Below are 5,721 nucleotides of genomic sequence, written 5' to 3' on the forward strand. Positions count from 1 at the left end.
GTACAGCACGTGGTTCTTCCCTCCAAGCGTGTCGTATTCTGTCCGTGTGACCTGCTCCCTTTGGCAGGTTCTCCCCTGGGTCCCCGGTTACTGGTGGCGCGCCCGGCCGGCTGGGTGCCCGCCGCAGAGCAGGCACAGCGCGCAGCCATTGCCGAGTCCGGGCCGGCCGCGGACCACTGGCCGCTGCAGCCACCAGGGGCGCGCTTCGTCCCCAGAGAAGCCCGGGGTCACGCGGCCTCGCCCGCCCCCTCCCTCGCGCCGGGGCTCGGCCTCTTCCCTCGCGACGGCCGCCGGGCACCTCGGCCGCTTCCGCCGCCTCCTCGGCGCGCCCCGCCGCTGCTCTGACAGTGCTTGGGGTGGCGACGCCGAGGGTGGCAAAAGCCGCTGCCGGCTCCGCGGAAATCTGTACACACCGCGGCAAGGTCTGAGTAACTGGGTCTCTGTGGCGCAATCGGTTAGCGCGTTCGGCTGTTAACCGAAAGGTTGGTGGTTCAAGCCCACCCAGGGACGGCCGGTGCTTCTTTTCCCGAGACAGTATTTACTAGATGGTTCATTTTAAAACTGCAATAGTGAGATTTTTAATCGAATAGGAGCATGACGCTACAACGTGTCTAGGACAAGGAGAGACAAATATCCTCTTAATGTGTGGTGCCTAGTGGCTGGCCCCAAGGGAAAGGCTGTGTCTGCACTGCAAGCCATGGTTTGGCAATTCTCTTCCTACCACTTATCCAAGGGAAACTTGCACGTTTGCTTCAGGAGGCCTTCCCAACAACGCTCACAAACGGCAGTCTTTGAAATAGCAAAACATCAACTCAATTGCTCATTGACCTGTGAATTTATAAATTCCATTGGTGACTCTCAGAAAAATCTGGCACCACCGAAAAGCAAGTGTAGTTATTTAAGACATGCCTTCCAAAAGCATGAGCAGCCTTCCAGATGAAAACGTGTAGAGGAGTCATTTTAAAGCATATGGAAGCTTACCATCTTAAGAAACTATTTATTCAGTTAAGATCTGTTACAGCTTTTGGACAATGGATTTAAATCTAGGGAAAAATGTTACTGTTTACCTTAGATTGCTGACAGAATTAACCCTGAAATTAAACTCCAGCAGAAATTGTACAGATTCCTGTTACAAGCTCTTGAATGACATATTTTCAACTCTGGTCTAACAGAGGACACATATTTTTCAAGCAGAATATTCACATAAGACTTTAAGATAGAAACACATATAATATGATCACATGATGATTTAATTTATCTCTACCAAGATTCAGGTCCTATGGTCGGTGCTTTGTCTCTGGGATCTACTTACCTCCAACAGAATTTAGAGGCCTGGAAGAAAGAGTAGTTAACAGAGTCACTAGGCTGTCTTTAAGGGAATGCCTTGGCAAATGTTTGCTGATAGTTATCAATCAAATAATTGTTGATAACACAATACCCTCTGTTGTTTAGTTAGTAGCCCTGGAGAAGGAGACACAACGTTGTGCTTACGGTGGAATTCCAGGCAACAGAAAAAGTGGCTCTCAAAAATTTTCTTGGAGGCCGGACGCGGTGGCTTACACCTGTAATCCCAGTACTTTGGGAGGCCGAGGTGGGCGGATCACCAGGTCAGGAGTTCAAGACCAGCCTGGCTAACATAGTGAAACCCTGCCTCTATTAAAAATATAAAAATTAAACAGGCAGACCGGGCGCGGTGACTCACACCTGTAATCCCAGCACTTTGGGAGGCCGAGGCGGGCAGATCACGAGGTCAGAAGATCGAGACCATGCTGGCTAACATGGTGAAACCCCGTCTCTACCAGAAAATACAGGAAGTTGGCCGGTCGTGGTGGTGGGTCCCTGTAGTCCCAGCTACTCGGGAGGCCAAGGCAGAAGAATGGCGTGAACCCAGGAGGCGGAGCTTGCAGTGAGCTGAGATTGCGCCACTGCACTCCAGCCTGGATGACACAGCAAGGCTCCGTCTCAGAGAAAAAAAAAAAAAAAAGAAAAGTTCCTAGGTAGGAATCTTTCTGATGCCCATCAAATTCCAAACGTCCTATCTACACTTCTGGGTAGCTTATAGTGGAAACAACACAATGAGGAGAAATTAGGTCATAAGATAATGTATGTACTGTTCAAACCTAGTTTCACATTTCCAGATGCAGGGCATAATATTTGCTATCACTACAATTACAGGGACTTAGAAAACATGCCCTTCCACTTTGAAGCTGAATATATTTACCCTAGGCGACAAGCTCCTCGGGGGCAGAGATCATCTTCTGTTATAAATGATCATTTTTAGGCTCCAAGGGATTTCCTTCAGGATACATTTCAAATTCTTGAGCTTAGCAAAAGGACTTGTATGGTCCTACCATGTTCCTTCATGAAAGCTTCACACAGTTACATGCAGTTACCAAAGGTTCCCTGAATGACCCATGCAGGCTTACACGCCCCACTTAGATGCCTCTCCTTGCTCTGCCCTTCTCCACCTCTGCCCCACTTACCTGGGAGACATCCACTGAGACATCACCTTCTCAGGGAACTTCCCCGATGCTGCTTCGATCTGACATAGACACCCCTTCTCCCAGCAGTCACCACAACCCCCAGAAATAGTGAGCTGCTAGTCACCTCCACTGAGATACGAACTCCTTGAGGGTAGGGACCCGTTCTTCATTCGCAGTGCTTGCCTCTCTAGCACAGACCTGTCCCCTAGCACATGCTCAGTGCAGAGGCACTCTCTGCCTTCTCAGGGTATGGTTCACAGATGGACAACCAGATAAAAATGCATCTGATGGAGTGTCAGCAAGTCAGCCACAGAATAATGTTCACAGGCCGCGAAGTAAGCGGCCAACATGGACTGGGGCTGTGAGTCTTCATGGAAGATTTGAAACAACCCTGAGAGATGTGGACAGGCAGGCGAGAGCCATTTAAGGCCAAGGAAAATTTGAGACAAAATGAGAGTAGGGGGCAAGAAATGAACATAACCAGTACATAGGACAAGTGTACTTCAAGAAGGTGCAGGGGAAATGTTCTTAGCTCCTGGAAGGTGCTTGAATACCTAGGATGTGGCTTACTTTACCCCATCAAGGAAGCGAGTAACTTATTAGAGGTTTCTATTTCAGGGTAGAATGAAATATATTATTTTAGGTGATTGGTGTGGCAACAGTGTAGGGGAAATAGTAGATCAGAGACTAGTTAGGAGGAAATTATATTTCCAAGGAGGTGCAATGAGGCTCTGGGCTCAAATGGGCCTGGAGAAGGCAGTGTGGGTGAAATTCAAGGCAAAATTGGGCAAGTCTTGGGGGCGGCAGCAGGAGGGAGGTGTCTACGGTGATGCTTACATTTAGAGCCTGGCTGACGCTACTAATAGGAATTCAAAATCTGAAAGGGTCTTAAAGAAACCTAGGAATAAATATTACAAATTGTCCAAACTCTTAGCTTACGTTCCATGCCGCTGATTCCCTACCATGGAGTTGCTCTGGAACCTAGAACCTGATTTCAGAAAGAATCTTTGGCTTTGAGGTGTTTTTTGTTTTGTTTTGTTTTTAATCCATAAAAAAGCATCTTTCATTGGTTTTTGTTTTTCAGTGAGATTTCATTTTAGGTTTCAGTGAAACTTCATTTATTGAAGTCAAATTGCCCAAGAGACTACCTTCTGGGTACATGGAGCGCTGTGAAAATCCAAATGACAACCTAAAGACCCTCTCCCTAAAATATCCATATTCAGAGATGAGATTTTGTTCACAGCGTCCGAGAGAGTCACAGGCCCTCTAAAGCAGAGTTCTTGGCCCCCAGATTTTGAAGACCTGGCTTTTACTTTATTTATTGGATTTACATTCTAACTACTGACAAAGGCCACAAAGCATGTCAAATCCGAAGTGTTTAGGTACAGAAAAATGACTAAACCGGAGACTTTAAGGTAACACAAAAATTAAAAACCAGAATAGTTTCATACTATTGACAAGTCACAAAGAGAAACAAGTTTGATTTTTTTTTTTTTTTTGGCTTAGTGATTAAGTAGGTCTATAAAATTAGTAATAAAGGGGACAAAAAAAAAGCTACCTTGAGGTTTTAACACTTAATGCTTTATTGTTACAATCTGGAATGACCAGCTGGGAAGGGCTTTAATATATTGATCCTTTCAGAGTCACTTGCACAGAGATTTACTAAATCAGCAGATACCAATTTGCATTTTTTTTCCTTGTGAGTTACTTTAATGACACCCAGCAAATTGCCATATTTTAGTTACCTCTCACAGAAATGGAGCCATTTTTCACCATGCTTTTTTAGTAAAAGGAAAACAACAAAAATTACTGTCTGTCAAAGATGACAAACTATTTATTCCCAAACAGGTATATCAAATGAACACTTCAAAATAAAGAGATTCTGAATTACCTTAGCAATAAACTGAGCATATTATCATATGTGTGAATATGAGCATAATGATGGTTTATACTTAATTGAATGATATATTCACTTATACTTGACTATAGGTCTGATCATTGGAATTCACTGTAATAAATATCACATAGGGCCAGGCACGGTGGCTCACACCTGTAATACCAGCACTTTGGGAGGCCAAGGCGGGTGAATTGCCTAAGCTCAGAAATTCAAGACCAGTAGAGCCCTGTCTCTACTAAAATACAAAAAATTAGCCCGGCATGGCGGCGTGCACCTGCAGTCCCAGTTACTCGGGAGGCTGAGGCAGAATTGCTTGAGCCCAAGAGGCAGAGGCTGCAGTGAGCCAAGATTGCACCACTGCACTCCAGCTTGGGTGACAAAGGGAGACTCTGGCTCAAAATAAATAAATAAATAAATAATCACATAGGTGAAAATCTGCCATGGATAAGAGCCAATATAGAACTGAAGTTTAAAATATAGAATTTCTCTATTAATTACCAAGCACAGGGATTCTTTACACCACAAGTGCCACAACCAATGGGACACCAGTTTACAACTGCAAACATTTCGCTATCCTGTCGAACAGGGCTGGTTTATATTGCCTTAGGGCCTAGGGGAGCATTCACTCTCAGGTGAGTTGTGGAGACACTTGAACCTCCTCAGCATATTTAGATACTATCAGCCTCCCAGCCCAGTAAAAGGGCTTGTAAGAAAGAGAAAGCTGGCAAGAAGGATACTTTACCAAGCTTTTACATGCTTGCGCTACCTAAACAGGAAATGCATGTTCGCTTTCAGATTTGCAGTATTCCATAGGGTTCCTTTTCTCCCTAGGAGCTCTGGCTTCTGTGTTAATCTACTGATTATTTTGAACTTCTCCAATACCAGATTTATCGTCACTGCAGTGCTTTGCTACCCTGCAAATGTTAGTAAGTGCCTTTTCATGGATGTGCGGTACTTAGAAGCATCCTAACGGGCTTTCAGCCGCCCTTGCTTCTTCCGTGGTTCCCTGAGGGAACACTGGCTGGGGAAATAGGGATGTGAACCTCTTGGTGTCTTTGAAAAGCTGTCAAAACAGCAAAATTCCAACAAATCGAGTGTAATAATTTAATTGGCTTTTACTAGTGATACATGAGTTGGGCAGCATCCCATCTATAAATAGAAGGGTACTTCAGTGAGCTGAGCAGAGGAGATAGGTTTCATAGGCAGAAATAGACCAAAGAAAGCAGAAACCAAGAATAAAAGTAGATTGGTCATTTCAGAGTTTCTTTCCTTGTAGGATTACAGCAGAAGAGCCTCATCATGCTGGCTCAGGTTGACTGGGCCTCTTCTAACTGGTTGCTG

At 45.0% G+C, this 5,721-nt stretch overlaps 1 non-coding gene across 1 annotated transcript; it reads left to right on the forward strand.

The window, feature by feature from the left end:
* Nucleotides 1-436: 436 nt before the first annotated feature.
* On the forward strand, nt 437-510 carry TRNAN-GUU (transfer RNA asparagine (anticodon GUU)). The gene has a single exon. It is a non-coding gene; the product is annotated as a tRNA-Asn (tRNA).
* The last annotated feature ends 5,211 nt before the right edge of the window (nt 511-5,721 follow it).

Source organism: Macaca nemestrina, chromosome 16 (genome assembly GCF_043159975.1).
Source record: "Macaca nemestrina isolate mMacNem1 chromosome 16, mMacNem.hap1, whole genome shotgun sequence".
Lineage (NCBI taxonomy): Eukaryota > Metazoa > Chordata > Mammalia > Primates > Cercopithecidae > Macaca > Macaca nemestrina.